The sequence below is a fragment of the Aythya ferina genome (genome assembly GCF_964211825.1).
Source record: "Aythya ferina genome assembly, chromosome: 1".
Taxonomy (NCBI): domain Eukaryota; kingdom Metazoa; phylum Chordata; class Aves; order Anseriformes; family Anatidae; genus Aythya; species Aythya ferina.
The window spans coordinates 101599170-101622875 of record NC_140296.1 but is presented as its reverse complement, the minus strand read 5'-3'; the positions used below and the strand labels follow the sequence as shown (position 1 = coordinate 101622875).

The window sequence follows — 23706 nt, the reverse complement described above, 5'->3', positions numbered from 1 at the left end:
GTATGTGTCCAGATATTGTCCTTTCTGATTAGTGTGCTTTAGGCATCCTTTTTAAAGTTGATAACAATTTCAAGACCACATTTTTAGGCTATCTCTTTACATGCTGTTTTTCTTGCTGGAGTTTCCCAATGAAATTCCAGTGACTTCTTTGCCTACTGTATTAGATAATGCATTATAAGGCAATGTCTTAAACAAAAACTTCCAGAAGCCCATAAAGGGTTACAAAACGGTTACTTCCCAATTTTAATTTTGTCAACTTAAATTAGATTCTTTTGTATTTGCTATTCAAAAGACTCCATTCAGTAGCTTAGTGCATAATTACCATTGCTTTATGAGTACAAAAATAGCTGAATGTAGAAACTGAAAAGTTCTTTGAGGTTATTAATTGTCTGCTGTACAAGAGCAGTTAAAGAGTATCACTTCTAAAGATCTTTTTCCAGAACAATACCAGGAATGTAGTCTTATGCACATCCCCACCGTAGTAAGATTTATTATGCATTTTCATTCCTTGATATTTAACTACAGTGGCTTCAGTTAAATTTCACAAGGGGATTTTGCTGGATAATGCTTTCTGACATTTTGTATTTTCATTACTAGCTCATTAGAGCTTCTCTCATACCAGAAACTATTCTATTACTATGTGAAATGCAAATATTTTCTCTGAATTTTATACCACTTACTGCTTTTACCATTAATTGCATCACTTGCTTTCTAATCGATTGATACTACAGTTTTGCAAGAGCAGTAAAACATTTAAGTAAGGAAATCTTACCTAGCTTAATGAATCTACAGTAACTAATAAGGAAATAAATGCTAAATGTGTCAGAGCACAGAAGAAGAAATACAAATGATAAAAGCTGGTGAAATTGCACAAAGTCTACTTATGTGTTAAAATATGTTTGCTCTTAGGCATTTCTGTGTGTGACACGATCTAGCTATTCAAATTTGCTGTCTTACAATGAAGCCTGTCAGTATAGTAACAGGCTATGCCTTGTAGTATAGTTTCATGTTAAGTGCAACACATCCTTGAAATATAACCCACACCCTCGCAGATCATTTGAAGAACTCTTTTTCCTCTCAATTAGTATTGCAGATGATTCTTTAATAGTGTTGGACTTACTTTAAAAAAAAAAAAAAAAAGGATTCTGGATACAAGGTTTACGTTATGAATACACTCTCACATTCTATTTATTTTCTTAAGACTAGAAGTGATCTCTGTTCTGAATACTCGTGTTTCTTTTGAATGTAACCTGCAGTATACTTTGGCTTTGGATCTGTTGCTCTGGTGCTACTGAAAAAGCAGACATTGGTGAGAAAATGTGTGCTTTTTTTTTTTTTTTTTTTTTTTTTTTTTTTTTTTTGAGGTACCTACTGTCTCTGATGAACCCACAGTGAAGTGGGAACTGATCTAGGCCTCCTATTCTGAATTTCAAGCTGGTTATATACCCAGCTTAAAATTGGGGGGGGGGGGGGAAATAAAACCCAATTTATGTAGTATTAAAAAAAACAAAAACAAAAACAAAAACAAAAACAAAAACAAACAAAAAAAAACAGAAGGTAAATTTCTAGGCTAAAAGGTGTAGGGAGTGAATTTCTCTATTCTAGCTTTTTCTGTTTGATGGCTGCTTAGTTGGCAGCACTGCTGTGGTGTCGGCAGGCCTCAGAGCTCTGGGATGTGAGGTGCTGCCTCCCTGTGGGTGAAGCTTTGGAAAGTGGACTTTGCAAGTGTGGAGCTATGTTACTGAGAACTGTTAAGGCTGTTGAAGGATACCTTTATTTTTCCCCCAGTCTTAGGAGTTTTGTTTGTAAGAAGGTGGGAAGGTGAGCTGCTCCAGAACTTGGTGCTAACTTGCATCCTGGCTTAGGTAGTGGAATCCAGAAGGCAGGTGCTCGTCTGGGAGAGGTTGAGCTGGAAGGTGTGTTTGGAAAGAAGTAGAAGACAGTAGTTAAAAGAGAACCAGGTAACAGAAGGTAGTGTCTGCTTCTCTCTTACCACCAGCATAGTGGTTGACAGCATTTTTCAACGTAGATGTAGATTCAATTTCACATCTAGCCAGAGAGAGGTTCAGAGCCATAGTTACAAGAGGAAACATCTGTGGGGTTGTTTTGGGATAGGCCATAAGTTACTCTGAGTACTCCCTACCCAGTCTGTATGAAGCAATTATGAAAAAGTCCAGAATTAGACTAAGCACGAGAACAAAGGTAGACGCTGCTCAGCGATGAGGGCATCCATAGAGTGATGGGGACATATGGTCCTTGAGCTCAGAGCCTCCTGTATTTTATGGTTACTTTTAGGCACATAAAATGCCAAAATTGTCTACCCAAGAGGAATGTTAAATGGCTAGGCTATGATAATACCTCATCTGCCTTTTTGCTCTAAAAATTTCTGATCTTTTGTTGAACTGCAGGGTGGCACCCACTTGGTTGGCTGTTTATCTTTGCTCAGACACACACCTGGAAGTATTATATGACCTATGTACCAAATTTAAAGCTGTGGAGTAGTATAAAAGTACCACAATGAACTTGGGTATGGCAGAGCTCTGTCTTGGTCTAGATTCTAGATCTGTTTGCCATGTGGCCTGGGCCCATCTTCTACATTGGAAATAACCCAAAGAAGTTATAGTAGGTCTGTTCAAAAAGAGACAAGAAAGTAGATCCTGTTGTTTTTCTATGTTGAATGCTATAATCTAGAGACTACAGGGATTAGGGGAGGGTAGATAGACAAAAGAGACTACAAGAGTGAACAAAATCATCTCCTTAGCTATTTCTCCCTCTTATTAGATTAATTTTCAGGTTTAAAGAGCAAATTTTTATTGTGTGCAAAAGAAATGCAGATCCAGCTAGAGGTAAGGAGAGTTCTAGGAAGAAAACATATTGCAAAATACAAATGACGGAGAAAGGGGAGGACAGGGAGATTTTAGGCCAACATACATGAGCAAAAGATGATACTAGACATGTTCTGATTACGTGGGAAAGATGGGGAGGGGATCTCTAGCCTTCTTCATTGTTGTATATCTCCATAGTAGCTCCATTGCTTTCCACATTCTGTGCCACCTCTACATCGTGTTTGAAAGAAAGAAAGAAGACAAACCTAAACTTTTCCAAAATGCAGAAAATTTGCTCTGAGTTTAGGACTCTTGAGCCTTCCCTTTCATTTAATGGTTTTAACCAAAACTGAAGCTTTGGAACATAGTTAACGTTAAATAGTGTATTGATTGTATGAGGTGGTGGTTGGAAGGCTGAGCTGAGTAAATTCAACCGAAGTGTACACATTGTCTAAACATATGAAATGATTTTTTTTTTTTTTTTTCCAAATAAATACTCTGTAATCCATGTTTTTGTGGATTTTGGAAACAGAAAAGACAATTAGTCTGGCTTCCTTCATAACAGAAGGAATTAAATGTCAAGAGAGATTTTTTTTTTTTTTCAAACTAAGTAAGGGGAATTCTTCCCTGGGAGATTGTACACTTTTGAGTGATAAAAATGCTCAATCATCAGTAGACATTGAGTCCTTTATGAGCAAGTGGAATGAGTTTTCTTTTCTATTATAACCTCTGGGAAGCAGTAATCTCTTAACTGCTGTTTGGTAATTTAGCTAATTTACTCAGTTTATCACAATACTTTTTTATACTTGAAGTTAGTGAACTTGCTAGCGCAGCTATATTATTATTTTTTTTTTCCTAAGGGAGTCCAAACACAGGAACTCAGTATCATAGAGGCAGTTGATGGGAAGAATTGCTAGTGTATATTTCTTAAAGAACACCAAACATCTGAAAATGGTAATGCTGTCATGCTGTGGTCTTTCATAAGATATAACCTCAGTCATGTACAGCATTAACATTTTTTTCACAGTAAAAATAAAGCCTTTTTTTTTTTTTTTTTTTTTTTTTAATACCTGCTAATATAATATCTACAACTTAATGTGTCTGTTTATCTGGGGAATCAGCTATGCAGGAAAAAATATATAAATGGTATATTGACCATCTTTAAATTTGCTATTTATTTCTTACGTTCACAGATCACTCTTCATTTACTTTTTGAAGAGAAAAAAACAGCAGAACATTCATATGATTTTTCTAGTACGTGTTTTCCTCCTCGAAAATATGCTTTCCACGGGCTTGGGTACAGCCAATATATATATATGGGCTTTCTGCCCTATATAGGGCAGAAATGGGGGTTCCAGGCTGGGTAGTGGAGAGGTAGGGTGAAATGAGTAAGTCAGATCTGGTCATTGTTTGAGTACCATGCCACTCATGAGCACTGAGGTTGGCACTGTACTCCAGGTACACAGCTCTGATGTTGACTAAAGGCTCTGAAAAAGAGAAAAAAATCCCCTACTGGCTGCACGTTTGGGGTGCTGCGCAGTAAATGAGGCTTCTTTTAATACAACAAAGATCCAAGTAGTAGTATTTTCCTTATGCAAGCACATAAAAAAATGTAATGGCTCAATTAATAGTTCGCTTTAATCTGTACATCTGATGGGAATTTAACTTCTGGAGATAAGCTCAATACCATCTTCAGCAGTCTTTGCATTAGAATAGGTTTTCCTCTTTGCCACGGCATGGTTCTCCACAGGCTCTGCAGCCATGCCAGGGCAGCTTTGGCTTTGCCACCAGTTCTCTGGTAACTGTACTACCAAGAAGGAAAGCAGTGGTGATCTGTGACCTGGGGACTGCGTGCACTTAGGAGCTTGGGGATCACCTTGACTTCATGAGGAGAACCAATACTTGCCTCAAATGGCTCAAATGGATGGTGAAATCAAGATGTGCTGCATTGTTTCACCCTGGACTCAAAAAATGATAATTTCTATCGACTCGTCTCTTCCTCCACCATTTCTTCCACACTTTCAGAACTAATATTGCAGCAAAAGGAATTGGAATGTGAAAAGGAATTGGAATGTGCCTTTTTCTTTTTTTTTTTTTTTTTTTTTTTCTTTTTTTTTTAATACAAACCAAGGAACCAAAAATGAAAAACCCAAACTGAACTGTGCTTCACAGCATTGAGAATCCCCCCTCAGAGCTATGGCTCTGACTTTGGAAGGGATGAGCTGGCTTCTGCATTGGGTGGGCACAGGCCCTAGTTACATACATCCCCAGGGGAGCCAGTGACCTTACAGCCTGATTTGGAAAAGAGTTACACCCTGCAGCAGCCCTGTCTGAGTGGAAAAACTGTGTTCAGTGAGATTGTTCATATGTGAGACCGTTTTATACGTGAGGCCATTGATTCATAAGTGTTTGCGGTCTCAATTTGCTCTGTAATTACACTGCATGCTGGGTGTTCACAGTTAAAACACTGGGAACAGAAAAGTGTATACATATTGATACAGCACAAACATTAACCTTATTTCTTTTCTTACTTAACAGTGAGTGCTTTGGGATTTTCTTTCCCTGCTTACACTCCCCCACAACTACTCATTAAGCAGATTTAATTGCTGAAAATAAGATAGAAAATTTTAAAGACTGGCTCTGGCAGTTTTTGTGTGCCTGTGAGTAGCCAGTATCTACCTATTTTGACCTTCCACAAAACAGATACAATGATAGTTTCCTATCACTTAGGAATTTCTGGAGATTTTTCTAAAGACTTGGAATGCACTGGCAATGGCAGAGTAAATATATTTTCATTTTCTCCTAATGACCCATTAATAACTGACAAATCTCACAAAAGCATTTTTAGTTAGTCTTTCTCTAGCATAGAATAAAATTCCATAGAAATTAGTAAAATACACACTTATGCATGCCAAAAGTTTAATTCATCAAATTTCTTTCCTAAATAAAATGAAATAATGAAATATTTGTGTTGGAATTAAAAACAGAAAACCTGAAAAGCAGAAAAATAAAATAAAAATCAGGTTGCTGAGCTCAGAATATTACACATTCTACATCCTACTAAGGATTTATTGATACACAAAGCTGCTTTTTTTTCCTATTTTTTCCTGTGCCTTTAAAACTAGCAAACAGTCTAGCAAGCATGTCCGTATGCAGAACAACTTGTCTTTTTACAAGTAGAATGGAGGTTTTCTTGGCGAAGTGGTGACTGATTCATGATTTCTGTTCTCCTCCCACAGCAGCATTTTGTTCCATGTGAATTCTGGTAAGAGGCATGATACAGTGTTAATGCTAACATGTAGGAGTCAGTCAGAGGTAAAAACCCCTATCACAATTAGCATTAACAACATACAGCCTACAGAAGAACTCCAGAGACTGGAGTATGAGACTTAAAGAACTGAAACCACCGTTTTTTCCCTTTGAAATACCTAAAAAAAAAAAAAAAAAAAAAAAAGAGAGAGAGAGCGAAATGCATCTAGAAATTACGTCAGAAAGAGAACAGACATCAGAGTAAAAAGATAAAAAGACAAAATAAATACAAAAATTTTAAATATAAAAGAATCATCTGCTATATATCTAGAAAAAGTCAACTCTACAATTGTTTTGAAGTTACTTTTAAGAGAGAAGTAGAATATATTCACTATTCTTCTCTGAGGGACTTTTATTTCCATCCTTCTGTTAACTACATATTTGTGCTGCTTTATTTGCATTGAACAGAAGGAATATAGACTATTGTCTTTCCCAATTTTGTGCCCCTTTTGGTAGCAGTTAATAAAGACTTCCAATACCACCCAAGCTTCTCAAAATATTAAGAACCCAAAATAAACGTGATCAAACAGAAATTTATTTTTACATAAATAGACAAAGTGCCTATCAGGAGAGCTGACTGTTTAACTTGATAAAAGACAGAGAGCTAAGAATTAATCATAGTTTCATCAGTATGCCATGTCTGTGATTAAGCAACCAAAGTTCCTTTGGTTCCTGAAAAAGTGAGTAGTCTATGGAGAGAAAACCTGCTGGATAGATTTAGTTACTGATTTAGGATCCATATACAAGCCTCCTACATCCTTGTTACAGTAGACTAGAATGAGATTAATAATTGTTTCTGTTGAGTAAATGTATTGTTTGCTAATCTCTTCTTTAATATTAAACAATCTCTGATGCTTTAACCATAAAATTAATGAGCGATGATTTCTTTGACCAGAATTTAACTTTTTTTTTTCTTCTTTCAGCCTAAAAACAAAAAGGAAAACATAGTTTTGTGAATCAATAATACTGTAAAATATTTTAAAAATCTGCAAAGAAATCAAATAATGAAGTAGAAACGCACTCAACAGAAGAAAGATTAGAGAATCCTGACTATATTATTTTTTTTTTCTTTACAATTTTTACTTACATCAGTGTTAAGGATGGAATAGTTGAGACAGTCATTCCAAACACGTGTAAAAAGGCCTAAGTAATGACCAGTTACTTCTCTGCTAAATGTGTCTTGATTGAAATATATTTTCCTTTTTCCATCCTTCTAAAATAAAGTATCAGCTCCTGGGCAGAGTTCAGGCTTTGTTGAATCTTGTTTGCTTTCTGCTTGTTCTCCCAGTAACAATTTTTTCAAAATAAATATTTACAGTTATTTAAGAAACAACTAACATGAAAAACTGTATGGGAAATGAGACATTATATATGACACAATTTTGGAGATCTTTTTTTTGTATGTAAATTTAAAGAAACTTATGTACATTTATAACTTCCCTACTCTTACTAACACATGTTTTAAGAGGAAGTTAAAATGTCATAGTAAGACCGTGATCTAATTTAGAGATTTTAGGGAAATTACCTTTCACTTTGTGCCACTCTAAATGAAACTGACCAAGTATATGGTTGTGATAAGTAAGTAGCAAGCAGAAATTCCAAAATGAATATAAAATTTTGGTAGGCATAAAAAAGTGGTTTAGAAATTTCCAAACCTCAAATTTAAAATGATGATTCAGAGCTCTGTTGAGTGTTCAGGCTAAACTCCTACTGAAGTCAGACACTGAGACCCGTGGGATTACATTTGCATTTGTGGGCAACGAAGTGAACAGTTTCTAAACCTGCACATCAATACTCCTAAATGGTGTGTGGGGGGGTCAGGGGTGCAGGTCAGGGAGGAGGATGGGGGATGCAAGATAGGGTATCCATTGTGGGTCTTTCTCTCTCATTCTCTCTTTCTCAGTTTCTCTCTCTCTCTCTCCCCCCTTTCAAAGCAAGCAACCAGATTAATTCTGTCAATAAAAGTCATTGTATTATCTGAGTGGATATTATGGATTGAATCTGCTGTAAGCAGGGATTGGAATGTGATGACCTTCAGAGATCCTTTCTAACCTAAGTTATTCTGTGATTCAATTAATACACTTTTAATGTCTCTAAGTCCCTGACTCCTTATTCACTTACTGTCACTCAGTGGGTACATATCTTTAGGAAAGGCTTGACACAAAACACCTGTTCCTCTAGTGGGAGCCCTATCGTGTTTTCACTGAGTTGGACAAGAGCTTCATTACAAGAAGTTTCCATGACTTCAGTCTGTTGCCCCAAGACTACTGCATTCGTAAATTTGCAGATCTTAAATCTATTACACATTACTAATTTTTACAACATGCTTCCTAAAAACTAAAAACTAATTCTTATGTTTTTTTTTTTTTTTTTTTTTTTTTTTTTTTTTAGTGTTTGCTAGAAACTCCTATAAGTTTTGCTAAAAAAGAGGATATTTTATCTGTGGTTTGCAGCAGCTATTTGTGGTTGATAGCACTTTCCTCTTCTTTCTGCTTTTTACTGCATTCAGTTTTGGAGAATGAATATTTTTGAAACGGATGGCTTCAATGGATCTGATAATTGTTTCTCTAAAGAAGCTGAAGGACTGATTTATTTGTACTTGTCTACTTCCAACATTACTGTTGAGCAGTAAGGGAAGCGAAAGGCTTCAGGGAGCAATAGCTTTCTGCAGCTTTACTTCTGAGCATCAGCTCTTCTAGGCAGAAGTGGGTAAGCAGTTTGTAACAGCCACTGACAAGCCTTTGTCTTTGGTGCTTTTCTAATCCCATGGTCTTGGATTTAAATAATGGAATAGTTTTGCCTAAACTGGCACCCTAGCATTTTAATTTTGGGTTTAAGAGCTGCATTGCATCTCTAAAGTTGCAAACCGTTCTGCTTCTATGTGCTAAAAGAAAAAAAAAATCGTGCTTTATCCGGAAGTGGTGAGAAATGGCATGTGTTTCCTCTTGCTGAACCTTTGTAACAGCCTTTTGTATAGCTGTCAGATTTCCATTACATGAACAAATACATGCATTGCTGCCTGTCTTCTCAATCAGCTCTAAAAATGTCGCCTTGCCATCAATGGAAATGATGATCGTCTACTCATGCTTCAACACAATGAAATAAAATCCCCCATTGCTATCCTCACAACATTAATAAAGAAAAAGCTCATAAAGTCTGGTGTGATTTCTCTCTTCCTCTTTCCAGCACTCACTCTTCCTTCAGTTACTGGCATTGATATAACATGTTTATTCTCCCTGTCATATCAGCTGATCTCTTTGGTCATCAGATCCTGTCTACTCATTTACTCTTCTGTTCCTTCATCTGCTTTAGTGACCTCAGAAAGATTAATGTGTTTTAATTTCATTTTCAAACTTCAAATTTTTTTTCATTGTTATTGACTCCACAGAAGCTGCCCATAGTAAAATTGATCTCTTAGGCTTGACATTCTACCCCTTGCCTGACCTACATGTGCAAATGTTCCACCTTGCCTTTTTGTGCTTGTCCTTTCTTGGTTCTCCTTCCGCCTCTGTGGGTGGCCACAGAGTTGTCTCTGTATTCCAGAGCCTTTGACTTTGCCTGTTTCTCTGAGATGTTCCTCAGGATTTATTAGTAGCAACATTTGACTAAAGACATATAAACTGCAACACTTAATTTTTCCTCCAGAGTCATCTCTGCCTCAGTTGTTCTCCATTGACATTCAATTCTTACCACCACCTCTTCTGCTGATAACATACAGAAGTGATCTATTCCACCAGAGATGTTCCTTATTATCTTTCATTTACTTCTCTTCACCCTTTTTTTCTAGGCCACCCTACTTCAGACAACACTGTTTCTCCACAGTTCCTTTTTGCTCTTTCAAACACCTCCTAAAGGTCAGCTTCTCCTAGGACAGCTTCAGGAAATCTCCTAGTGCTTTCTGAAAAGCCTGTGGGGCAGTTGGGATAAACTCAATGGTTGGATGACTTATTTTGAACTATAAACAGTGAAAAACAAACATTAAAATAGTAAAAATTTACAATATTTCTCTGCTTTTGTATACACATACATGTATGTAATTTCCTGTCTATTTTTGCAGTATCCTTAGTATGTGACAATGTTTATCTCTATTTCCGTTACAATATTAATGCATCTGATTAAGACTTTACAGAGATTTGTGGCATTACCGGGAAAACTAACAATTTTTACAGGCAATAATTCATAAAATAGCCTTTCTCAACATCTTCCAGAATATGTGAGAACGGATATCACATACATAGCTTTCTTTTTATTTCATGTATTTTTCAAAAAAATCTTTGAGGCACTTAGTCCACTCAAGTGCAGGTAGCTCATTGTTCGGTAATGTAGGCATTTCTTTGGTCAGTAAAGTAGACATGGATAACCAGTTCGTCCACATATTCAGCCTATATTCAGATTCCTTTCAGAAGGAGTAATACCAGTACAGTTCAAACTACTTAATTTAAGTTCTGCATGTGCTCATTTCCACACCTGTCCATTTGAACATCACTCTTACCCTCAGGGGTCTAAGTGGACTCTTACACTGGAACACTGGTGGACTACAAGCATCCAGCTTGTTAGTCTAGTTATGTGATTATCCATTGGTCAGCTAGACGGGATCCTTTGGCATGAAGATGTAGTAAAACTCAACCTTTTGTCTCTGGTCGATTGGTAGGAAGAGGACATGCCAGCTTTTATAATACTTTCCAATATGAACTATCAATTAAAAAACACATGCAGGTTAGGAAACTAATTCAAACTCTTCAGTATTTGGTAGCCAGTTCAGAAAGAATAAAAGGTATCTCTGAACAGCAGAAGGAATTTAGGTCTTCCTTTTGGGGAGCCTCATCATTGCAGTTGTGCAATCACTTCCATTCTGAAGCACATTTTAAGTGTTAGAGAGAAAAGACAATTCACCAAAGGCATTATCTGCAATGATATCTGTTCACAGTTATGTTGGTGGAACCAGACTGTGATAGACCCTAGAGCCTAAATCTTTGTAGTTAAAGAATAGAGACCCACACTGACCACAATAGGCTTTAAAGCAGACCTGGTGAGCCCTGGTTTGTTAGCTGCATTCACTTGTGTAAAAACCAGACATAGCAGAGAAGCACAATGCCAGATTACCTGCTCAAAATTAACTAAAGGCCTGATTCTGGGAGAAGAAACTTGAATGAGCTTCGAGGTCTTGAAAGAGATGTGCCAGTGAGCAGACTATGTGAATAACTTTGTAGGACACATGGGGAAGACTCACACCACCTAACTGGAACTATATAAAAATAAGGTCTTTGGCCTGTGCTATCTATGTATTGTCCTTAACACTCAGCAAAGAGATAGAGAGATGGAGAGAGAAGTGAGCACTGGCCAGAAGTTAGCGTGCTTCACCTCTTTCTTAGAGTATGACAAATTGCCTTCTGGAGGTGCGCATTTCCTTTAATTTTACAAAACTAAAATTTGGTGTAGTATTTGGTGGAGTGGCTCTTGAATGTCTTCCTTTGCAGTCATGAAAAAAACATTTTGTATAGAATACAACCAAAAAGAAATGTTCCAGTTCCAGACATGTTTTTACCCTTGAATAGCAGAAATCTAATTTGACTAAAAAAGAATCAGGGTCGACAATTAATGCAATTAGCACATTCTGTAATTCTTTTGATTACCTACAAATGTGCATTTCACATAAACAATACACCACAGGTATTCTGCATGCATTTTCAGAAGTACTTTAAGTCAACTATTTGCATCCAATTTATCAGAAAGTAAAACATTTTTTTTTTTTTTTTTAAACAGAAAAATACAGAATTCAAGTCTGTTACTTAAGATACTAGAAAAGCTACAAGGATGTCTATGTGGGTAGAAGAGGCTTTTCTCTGCTGAAAATTTACTTCTAAATTAAAACATCCTCATTAGCTCTATTTCACATTGTGGACCAAGAAGCTGGAAAATTCTGGAATACATTTCAGGTATTTTCTTGGTTCTATAAATTAAAGATTGCTATATTGAAAAGTAATAAAATAAATGATTAATGTTAGATACTTGCTGCCAAATTTGAGTTCAGAGCAAATTTTTATGACAAAATTAAACCTCAAAGTTTTTACCAGGCAGGTATTTATGCTGAGCAGGGAGCCACTGTTTTGTCAGTATGGATATGTATTTCAAGAAAGTAAGTTCCTATATGGGTTTTTTAAAACATTTTCACTTAAAAAAGAATGAAAACAAACCATATCTTAATGACACGAGTCTAATGGGTCTAATGCCTTTAAAGAAGGCATTTCTCTGTTGCTTATTTATGAAATAAGGACAAGAACTGGTCCAAAATTAGTTGCATGGCCAAATTTAAGCAAGTCAAACTAGTCTGCACAGTTACTTTTCCCCACTCCAAAATCTCTATGGCAAGCTGTAAGCAAGAGGAAAACTGCAGTTTAGTCATAAACCTCTTTCAAACAGATAACCAAAACATTGTAGAAATTATATTCCATATAGTGTGATCTTCTAAACTATCCATCTCAAAGCAAATAAAGGAGGAGTGCAGGATTTAAAAAGCAGCATGCATCCACCCCCCATGTCCTCCTAGCTGTCCGCAGACACCTTTCTCATGCTCACTGTGCTCTGAGCTGCATGAGGTGTAACTGCCCGCAGAAGTGCACGCAAGGACACCAAGGGGACTAGGTTTGTATTCGCTTTAGACTGGTGGTCCATGTGTGATTCAGGATGGCTGAAGGCATATTTCTGTCAGGATGCCTGTCTGAGTATTTCTGTATTTCTGTGTTTAAATGTTTGAAGTTTAGCCTGTCTGACTCTTCAGGCTTCTCAACCCTGTCCTTGGGCCCCTTCCCTTGGCCTACTCCCATCTCCTCTAACATATGACCTTCTCACTTAAAAAAAGAGCACACACAAAAACAAACAAAAAAAAAGCCAAAGAACCAAACTGAAAAACCTACCTGCTATGAGGCAGTTTCTTTACACAGAGATGCAAGCAAAACCAATGCAGCAAGGAGGCCACAGACTTCCTTTGTTCCATCTCACATGTTAACCATGATCACTGAGCTTGGGCTGTTTTTTTCTTTTTTTTTTTTTTTTTTTTTTTTCTTTCTTTTTTTTTTCTTCTAGAGAGAGCGAGAGGGAAAGAAGGGGAGGGGGAGGGAAGAGAGAGAGAGAGAGAGAGAGAAATAAGGCAAACAGAATTAAAAAAAAAAAAAGGAATTGAGGCAGCAACAGTTGCCCCACAGGTCTGCTGGTCTGGCTTGTTGCCTGATATCCCTGCAGCATGTTAGGTGAAGAAAGCCCGCTCCAAACAACTTGAGACCCTTTATAAGTCATGAAGGTGACTCATAACTAACCGACTTGCCTTGCCTTTAGTAAATCCCCTGCCTTCCTTTTCTTAGAACAGAGTTAAAAAAAAAAAAAAAAAGAGAGAGAGAGAGAGAGAGACAGACAGACAGACAGAGAAAACCCAAGGAAAACAGAAAACTCCAATCAAACTGAGGATTTTTTAAAAAAACACCATGTACTTTCCTTCCCTCAGACAGCTTGGCATCAAGCTTTGAATTGAGTAATAATAATAAATGCAAATGATTGTTTAGTAGTGACGGACGGTACACTTAAGCAAGTTAAGGGTATGTTGTGCGAGCGAGAGTTCCTGCCAGTATCGTCAGAGACCTAAGCTGGAGAGGGAACTCACTGTGGAGAGCTGTTTCTTACTCTTACTTGTGCTTCTTTTTCATCCACAGCTATTCTGCGTGGACTCTGCATATCATAATTAACCCTGGCAGATCCAGACAGGAATAAAAAAATCAGAAGCAGATTAAATTCTCCTTGTCCTCAACAAATGTGCCAAGACACCTGACAGTTGTAGCTGAACAGTTGCAAACCTATAAAAATAGGGACAAGTTCTAACCAAATTAGGGTTCATATGGAAGACTGTGGATTGTGAAACAGTGCTATTAAAATTATATGTGATTTTTAACATTCTTTACAGTCTCCTGCAGATGATTTGAAAGATTTGTTGGTCTAAATGTACAGAAGATACAAATATATACAATTTTCAGGTTCTGAACATACTCCTAGAAAAATCCAGTTTATGTGAATTTCCTGCAAGGAAAGGTGTGGCTGTTACCTCCTGATTTTCCTCAGTAATGGAGGGTTGTGTGCTCTCAAAATGCTACATTTTCACTATAAATAACAGAATTCCTTTTGCATTTCCTTTTGAAAGTTCAGCAATTTTTTTTCCAGAAATATTTTCTTTTCAGAACTCATTAAGACAGCTGAAAGACAATAGTTCTGTGTGCCAACCATTGAAAAATAAGGAAAAAAAAAAAAAGACAAATCCCATCTTACACACACTGGTCTTCTCTTTGTTTTAGGTGTATAATTAGAAATGTCTTCATTTTCCCTGTTGAGCCCACAGAAGTTTTGGGTGCTTGTCCGCAAATCCTGTACTCACATGGTTGCATCAGGCACTCACGCCTCATTAACAGCCTGATGGATTTTGGCTCCTGTGGTTGTACATAGAAGATAGATGCTGTATGTAGTTGCAACAGGGATGTTTCTCTGACACACCCCAATGGAAGCAGCTCTGAGAAACACAAACCTCTCTGGGACCCTCAGTTATTTTTATTTCCAAGGTCCCTTGCCCTGGGGATGTTGCCATTACCCCAGATAAGCCATGCATGCTGCTGGAGAAGAGGGCTGTGGGTGGGGAGAGTACAGCAGTCACCTTTGCTGTTTCGTTTCTATGCCTGTTGGTTAGAAGGAGACTGAACTTCTCTTGGGCCCTTACCCAGGAAAGAGAAAAAGTACTGAGCTACTCGTGGTCCTCTCCCCTCTGTGTCTCCTCTTACTTGTTACTTGTTGCTGTAAGGGCAGATTTTGGGGCCAGCTTTCATGAGGAAGAGGAGAGAGGCTACACATCAGTAAGATTAGACCCTGGGATTATCTCCAGCTTGATTATACTACAGTACAAAAATCTTTAATTTTCACCTCATTCTCTTTAACATGCATTTTTACTTGATGTCCATATAAATTGGAAACTTATATTCCTAAGGAGATGAGGCATATGCAATCACACTGGGCATGTGAATGTCTGTGTGTGTCGTTCTCCTCTCTGATGACTTGAAATCATGGAACAATTTGAATCCACTCTGATGGAGGGATATCTCAGGGATATGAAGTTCCTACAACTTTTGTGAAAATAAGTGAGCAGATTAGGAAAGGCCTTATTCAAATTCCCATTTGTGGAAAGGATGGTAGTTGGATTTCAATTGTCATTAAATATTACAGAGACCAAATGGGAACTCAATTACAAATCCATAGGCAACCAGATATTGTTTATTTTACCAATCACAAGATGACCTGATTTGTAAGGGATTGCATTAAGTGCCTGAAAATACCAGTCATTAGATGATTGTGGGTTGAAGAGCAAATACAATTCTACAGCCACTAAGAACAATATGCATGCGTAATTTATCAGGAAAGCTGTCAATTAGGCATTGATTCCTAATCATGGGTAGTGTAATTAGGGCTGTGTATGCACATCTGTGTTTGAAGGCAGGCAAATAATCAGCTTCAAATGCCCAGACTGACAAGTGCTGTGAGGCAGTCTGGTGCCATTGCCATACTCCAGGACCCACCAAGGCTCTCCCTTGCTCTCTTCCTGCTCCTATAAGCTTCATTCCCTCAACTCTTTTTTGCTTCTTACAGCAATTGTTGCCATGGTTCTGCGCTCAAGTACAGCGCAGAAACATTGCATGGTTTCCTGGGAGAGACAATTGCCTCTTGGTAGGCACACCGTGAGACTCCTTGCAAGAACATCAAAGAGGACCTTCAAAGTCATTAGAAATATTCAGTCTTTAAAGTATACCACATATTTTTAAGTACCTGGAGTTCTTGTTCTCCAGAGTACTCAGGAACATAAGCAATGCTGGTAAAGATGGTCAGGATTCCTGACTACTGTGGTGCTCTATGAGATATGCCTGACCAACAGAGGGCAATATGTCCATACAAGCAATAGGCTCTGGTCCAAAACTTATGGAAATCAAGGAGAGTTTGAGCTTAGTGTGACACTGATCAGACCCATAGCTCTCCTAATTTCACCTGAGAAAATCACTAAAACTCTTAATGACATCTGTCAGAGACAGCAGCGGATGACAATTTGGTCTCTATTAGAAAATTAACAGACAATGAGAAAGGTAGAAACACCAGATTTAGTTATGACTGTTTAATGACAGAAATGTTATCTTCAAAGAGAGCCTTTTCATGAATAACTACAGATATTTGACATTTGGATTACTGGAAAAGGAAATAACAATCTAGAGGCAGCAAATTTTAATTAATTGCAGTTTTCTTCAGATTTTCCAGGCTCATTTTCTTTTACTCTTTGAAATAAACTGTTTATTTTATCCAATGACTTTTCTGAGCTGAAAATTCCAAAATTGGTTAAATTAGGCTTTTCAATAAAAGCCAACTGTAAACTTGATTTGTGATCACACTTTTAATACTTTTATGAAAATTGTGACATTGATTTGTCAAGACAGTTTTGAACAAAAGTTCTTTAAAATGTAACATTTCTATTACCAAAATTTATTCTATGGCTTTATCAGTTCTTGTCACACTAACATAGAAATGCCTAAAACATCATCTAAGATGGATGTTTGAAGCTTTTTCAAACTCTCTGTTTCTGTTCTCCTCCAACCCTTCACAACGGCAACATATGCAGTCCTGGGTCGTAATAGCAATTGATTTGCATTTACATGAGAACAGTTTTTTGTTGTGAGCACCAAAATCTTGCTCAAATTGATCTTCAAGTGTCTATCATTATGCCTTTCAGTTGTGATACTGAAATTGTATTGGTGAGCTACAGAGGAACCAGAACACGATTGCTCAGGTCTGCCTTTTCTGACTCAAAGGTCATAAAGTCCTAGAAAGAGCTTCAAACACTGCTAAGCAGTGCCCTCCCTTTTTTTACAATGTCTCTTGTCCCTGCAATGGTGATTCTGTTGTGTTGCACACAAGCAAGGTGTTCTGGGTGACTTACTTTCCAGAGGGACTTGTGGCCATATCTGAGGAGCCAGAGATACAGCCAGTACCTCCAGAGCTGGAGGGGCTCAGGAAAAATAGCTGAGCTGCTTATGGTCCTCTCCCACTTGTGTGAAAACTGACAGTGAGAAATTCAGGAGGACATACCAGAGCAGTAGGCTGCATAGACCTTGGAGTGCAGCTTGGAGGAAGCACCAGTGAAAAAGCTGGAGGTCTGGCTTCAAACATGAACACCTTTGCTTGAGGCTCCAGAAGAAGACAACAGTGATCGAGAAGGCTGCTTAAAAAGCTACATCCTAGGTAAAACAGGTTCCTTTTGTCTTTCAGAAAATTAAAAGACTTGTTCCTGGAAAGCAATGAGAACTGGAAACAGTAAGGAGGACTCCAGATCAAAAAGAGAATGAATGTTATTGTGAACTGCCTTTGACATTAAGTGTTGGAATGGACTATGTTTCTAAAATACACATTTTAATGCATCCTGGATAAGTCCAGGTGTGACTGAATTTTTAAACTCACGTATAATTAAAAATATATAAATAATACCAAATTACTGAGTGTAATTTCTAAGGGCTCTGAGTTATATCCACACATCAAAGAATAGTTTGGATTTGTATCCTAATGGCATTTCTCCTAACATTGTTCTCAGCTTACAGTTACAGCTCCCATAGTTTTTGGATATTTTCCTTATTATAGCCTTTTTTTGTTGGGAGAGAATTGACAACTTTATATTCCCAGACTTTAAGTAACTTTAATTTCTAGCAGTTCTTTATTTTTTACTATCCTTAGCATTCATGCTTTGTCCATTTTGATGCTACAAAGAAAGTCAATAAAATATGTATAAACTGGAAAGTCATTTTTACATACTGGAAGTCCCTTTCCATTATTTCATTGGTTGTAAAAAAATATGTTGTTTCCTTTCAAATATGGAAAAAGAGAGGGAATATGGATATTGCTACAAACCATAGAGCCAGAGGACAAGGCAGTTAGATACTCATATTCCTCTATCCAGCACACTTCTGTAATCCTCAAATCTCATCGTGGGGGAATGCAACATTTTACTCCAATAAAATGTATATTGTGATTTTTGTGTGTGCTGGATTTCTGGAGCTGGCTGGATTTCTGCTGTTCATTTGCTCAGGTGGGTTCTGTCCTCTGTTCTGTGGGTTCTATGGGAATCTTCTCTTTCATCCAGCAGACTAGCTCCCTGTACCACAGGCAGTGCCAGGCCATATGCCAGGCACTCAGAGCCATGACTTGATGGGGAACAGCCCTGAACAAGGCACAGGGATCCACTGCCTGAATCTTACAAGGAAAAGAAGGAGTAAAGATGTAATGATGCCAGGAAAAAATGCTGCAAAAGAGGAGAGCAGCTGGTTAGCTCCTCGACTGACTGTCAGAGGAAATGCTGAGAGGGTTGGGGCTGTTCAGTGTGGAGAAGAGAAGGCTCTTAGAGGGTATTTCAGTCACCAACATCCAATTCTGCCACCCTGTCCTCCTGAGTGGGGTAGTCGAGGTGACATGAGGGCATCCTGCTGTGCCACCCAGCAGTGTTGTTGTGTGGCCCCTGTGGTCCCCTCAGCACCATGCTAGGGGCATGAGCATGGGCCAGAGGCAGCTCCCTGGGTCTGCGCACTGGGGGACAGCTAGTGAGAAACACTGGGGCATGGGCTGGTGGCAGATAGTGCTCCCTTCCAGCATGGCTCCAATAAACCACTCCTTTCTCAGGAGGCACCAGCTGAGGGGCAACATATGACAGGGAGAAGAGGAATCTCTGCTGGGTTTGGTAGGAAACAAGTGTAACTGGGGGAGTGGAGAATGTGCTAAATAATGAACTACTACTGGATAATTTCATATCAGAGTTCAGAGAAATTGAATTGGCATGTATTTCCTTATGGCTTCTAAAGAACTTAAAAATATGTTTTAGGAAAAACATTTTTTTTAGGCTCACAAAAATTGAATTTGGCCTTATCAAATGATTTTGGCTGATTTTTGATACGGATTCCTACACCACAAATTCTTATTTTTAATTTGCAGCACCAAAATAAATGTTTGTAAATAAATATTTACAAAAATATTTTGTTTAGATAAAATGAAACATTAATAAAATCTTTAAAGTTTATTATTTAGATTTTAATTACAAGTTTTTTTTTTTTTTTAATTAAACTAAAATGAAATTGAAATAGGTTAAATGAATATGTGTAAATATTTAGTAGCTAAAGTGTTATTTTTAGTAAGCCATTGGATCCTGTTACTGAATCATACCAACCCTAACTCTCCTTGATGCTGTATGTGGTCAGTTACTGACTGTGTGTAATTTCCTTTATCTTCCTGCACCCTCATTTTTTACCACTTGTAGAAAATAGTAAACCTTCCAAGCCATTTCATTTAAATAAAAGCTGACCCTTTACCCCTTCCTCTATCCTTTTTGTTTATGACAGAAGTTTGGTAAATCCATATTTTGTTTATTCCTTATCAGATGAGTGCTGTTTAACTACAGAAGTTCTTTGCTTTCTAAGATCTTTCATCTTCAGCTACGTCTCTAATTACATTAGCAAAGGATAGCCATTAAAAATATGACTGAGGAGGTTAATCAACACAGAAGTGTGCTTAGCCTGTGTTGAAACTAGGACTACAGAAAGATGTGTGTAACTTAATGCAGGGAAAGTTTTATATTTATACTTTTTTTTTTTTTTTTTTTTCTTTTCTTTTCTTTTCCTTTTTAATTCTTTCCCCTTCAGTCTTGGTAGGCATGGGCTGAAGGGACTCATGTGTCTCTGTCTTGGAGAAGTGATCTTCACAAATTTGAAGCAAAAGATTCTGCAGGTGTCGTAGTTGGGAGCCAGAGATAAGCTGGTCAGAGTCTAGATCTAAAACTAGAAGAGAACATTTTCTCCCATCCTAACCTGACTGTTGTACTTGCAGTTTCGCAGAGCAAGGGAAAATAAATCAGAGCAGTGAAGAAGACTCTGTGATTACTTTCAATGTTGTGGAACCTCCTTCTATCTGCAGGTTATATGCTCTGTCTGTATATGTAGAAAGGTAGGCTTGGCTTACACAGCATTTGAGAACTTTATATTCCTTATAATAAGCACCCTGAATTACTAGGGCAAGTATGATTTTTATGAGTTACACAGAAAAATGCATATATAAGTGCTCACAAGCAAAGATCAGATATCAAATTCTTCAATCCTTATTTCCTCCTAAGAAATCAGAATTGTGTTTTTAGGAATCAGAAGAATGTTTGCATTGTTTATTGATCAACAAGAAAATTGGCAGTTTGTGGAATTTATTTTTTTCAGGAGTATTATTGTATTTCTGAGAGTGTTATTATTATTATTATTATTTATTTATTTATTTATTTATTCTTGCTTTTACCAGGGTAAATAGTTTTAGCTGTGAAACTGGGCTAAGGGACAGTTGACTTTGGCAACAACCACTATCTATGTGAACTTCTTGAAAAATTAAAATATACCAGAGATATATGGGGGCACATCCTCAGCAAGAATGGGGGAAGTAGCAGAGTAGCTGCAATTCAGAATTTAGGAAAACAGAAGACTGAGTACAAAGCAAAAGAAAGGCTAACCTAACCTGATGTTCCCTCACAACAGAAGAGTTGGCAATGTTTTATCTAAATTAGATGCTATCTGCAGCTATTTGTGAGTGCCACTTGAAAGTAAAAATCGTTTCCCCAACATATGACCTATTTTTCTTTTGAAGGCAGTTCTCATGCTGTTTCTCTCTGATTTGCTTTTGTGTACCTGTTAAATGATTTTGTTCAGTCATTTTGCAGTGTAGTCAGACACGGTGAGATAAGGCACAGAGCACGGGATTCCTTCCTACATGTTATCCTTCAGTGGTTCTGACTTTGGAGTTCTGTTCATTGTACAATATTGCACAGTTACAAGATTTATTAGTGAAGAACACAAAAGTCATAGATAGTAGACAAAAATTTCTGATAAATGGAGTTAATTGCATTAAGGCTTGGGATCTCAAGTCTCAGATTCCTGCTTACCTCTTTTGGTTTCAGCAGTGGACCTCTATGCTGTTTTCTCAGTTTTGGACTGCAAAGTACACTTTATTCATGTAAAATATTAGGATCTTTGAAGTGAGTAGGTGTTTTGATAAACCATCATCTGCAGGACAGAAAGAATTATTAAGAATTCCGCAGTGCAAGACATCTTTATTACAGTTCCATGCTTTCTCTTTGTCTGAATGTCTAGGGAAATTTAGACAAGAATTATGAATTTATCTAGCCTTATTCAATGCTCCTAACTTGCTGCAGTCTGTATATCACTCTAACAATCTAGCAAGAGGTTTCAGCAAGAACTAAATCAGAAATATCTCCCAACTGTTGAAAATTTAGAGCTCAATCTGAACTTATGGCACAGCTCTGTTTCAGGAACACACTGGGCTGTCAAATCAAGAAGAAAAACAGATGTTTATTCCCTAGGCTAAGAAAGTATGTTAATGTTTAGTATGAAAATTTTTATTTTGCAGATGTTACAAACAGCAATATGGTAAAGCAGGACAACTCATGAAAACATCCACAAGTATTTTCTGTGGATAAATAAGAAACAAAAACAAAACCAAACACCCAATGAGTATAAATGAGGTTCCTAAAAAAAAAACCCTTCCCCTAACCATTGCTGTTTCCCATTGAGACTGTTGTTCTTTGTTCTAAGGCTGCGATATGTCATGTATTGAAAGGGTTAATGGATTTTATCTGCTTCACTTGTACTCACAGGAAAACTAGTTAGGTCGATTTCCTGTAACATAGAGAGCTGTATCACAACATGAAACACTCAGCTGACAGTTTTATGGCAAGAAATGGAAGGAGCAGATCTCTGAGACTGTACTTCAAAGAGAGTAATGTGGGTGGGGAATTTTTACAAGCTGCACACAAGTTCAGAAATTTCTGAAGAAGTTAGTGTCCAATCAATGATCTTTGTTTCTGTAAAGTACATGGGATTTTGTGCTTTTTTCAGTGATGAATATTTCCTTCCCAGAATCCACTTAATGACAGCATTGGTTGTTACTACAGAAGTATGGGATTAAAAAAAAAAAAGAAAAAAAAGAAGAAGAAGAAGGAAAAGAAAAAGAAAAAGAAAAGGAAAAAGAAAAGGAAAAAGAAAAAGGAAAAGGAAAAGGAAAAGGAAAAGGAAAAGAAAAAGAAAAAGAAAAAGAAAAAGAAAAAGAAAAAGAAAAAGAAAAAGAAAAAGAAAAAGAAAAAGAAAAAGAAAAAGAAAAAGAAAAAGAAAAAGAAAAAGAAAAAGAAAAAGAAAGATTGCTGGGCTGTATGATAACAAGTCTCTTTACGTCACAGAGAGAGAGATTGAATTAAAAAGTATATATTTAGATATCTTCTATACTCTTATTTGGGTCGGTTCCTATGGAAAACAAATCATTTTATAAATATAAACCTGTTAAACATATTGTAAACATGGCTATACAATTTTTCTCTTTAAATGTCAATAAGGTTTATTAATAACAACAGCAGAAATAACAATAGTAGCAGTAACTAATAATTTAATGCATAATGCATAAACTGAACAACAGTAAATAAAAATTCTTATTAATTATAAGTACTCTCCACTCAATAAAAGTATGAATAGTTATGTAAAACAAAAGCAACACATAAATAAGACAACTGAAGTGGAGAGGGATGGTTTCAGTGATGTTTCAGATCGCTGAGAAAGGACTTGAGGCTGAAGAACGTCACTCTTACAGGTGTTGCTGGGAGCAGAAACTCATCAGGTTGAGATCTCACTAACCAATACCCTTGTAACTACAAGTATACTCCCATTTCACTTTTTAGAGGGGAAAAAAAAAAGGATTCTACCACTTTTCAGATTTCTGACCTCATGGCTGCAAGGAAGGCAGGCAAGGAAGGATGCTTCAGTGCCATGAGGAGATGTAGGGCTCCTAGTTCCTACCCTCAACTTTCTGTAAGTGGCGACAGGAGAGGGCAACAGGAGCGTTAGAGTAAGCAAGACTTGAGGGTGTGACAGCATGTGTTACCAGCATCAGGTTGCCTTGAGAAACCAACTAGTAATTATGTGCCTAAAAATCACATTATCAAGTCACATCCAACATAGCTTTCAAAGGAGAGGCTGTGGTCTTAAATGAGGCCAACAGTTTTACTCTGAGTCACAGCCCCAACTGATTTCTTCTCAGTTGGAGGAGGAATGAAGAAGGAATTTCTGTCTTTTTCAACAGTAAGCAGTATGATCCTGCACCAAGAAAAAAGTTATAGCTGCATTTGAAACAAAATGCACTATTTTTAAAGAAGGACACGGTAGCACAGAAGACCAGATACCCTGTGGTTTTGCTCAGGTAAGGAGTACACCATCACATTTAACCAGTCCTGTAGATATAACATAATAAGATTATGTTTGTGTCTCTCAGCTGTAGAATCTGGACCACCTCTTCCCTGTACATTTCTGGAACTGGAGAAAGACAAAGAAAAATACCCCAAAACAGAACCTGCCTCAACAGCAAACACATGAACATGGAAGTAGCATTATACCTAATAAGCTGGCTAGTAGTGTGACAGTGCAGCAGAGTA

At 37.3% G+C, this 23706-nt stretch overlaps 1 long non-coding RNA gene across 1 annotated transcript; it reads right to left on the bottom strand.

Annotated features, from left to right (window-relative positions):
- Positions 1-5727: 5727 nt before the first annotated feature.
- On the bottom strand, positions 5728-13482 carry LOC311426635. The gene is made up of 2 exons (XR_014686896.1): positions 13049-13482; positions 5728-6087 (listed from the first exon to the last, which is right to left on the bottom strand). It is a non-coding gene; the product is annotated as an uncharacterized lncRNA (long non-coding RNA).
- Between the last annotated feature and the right edge of the window lie 10224 nt (positions 13483-23706).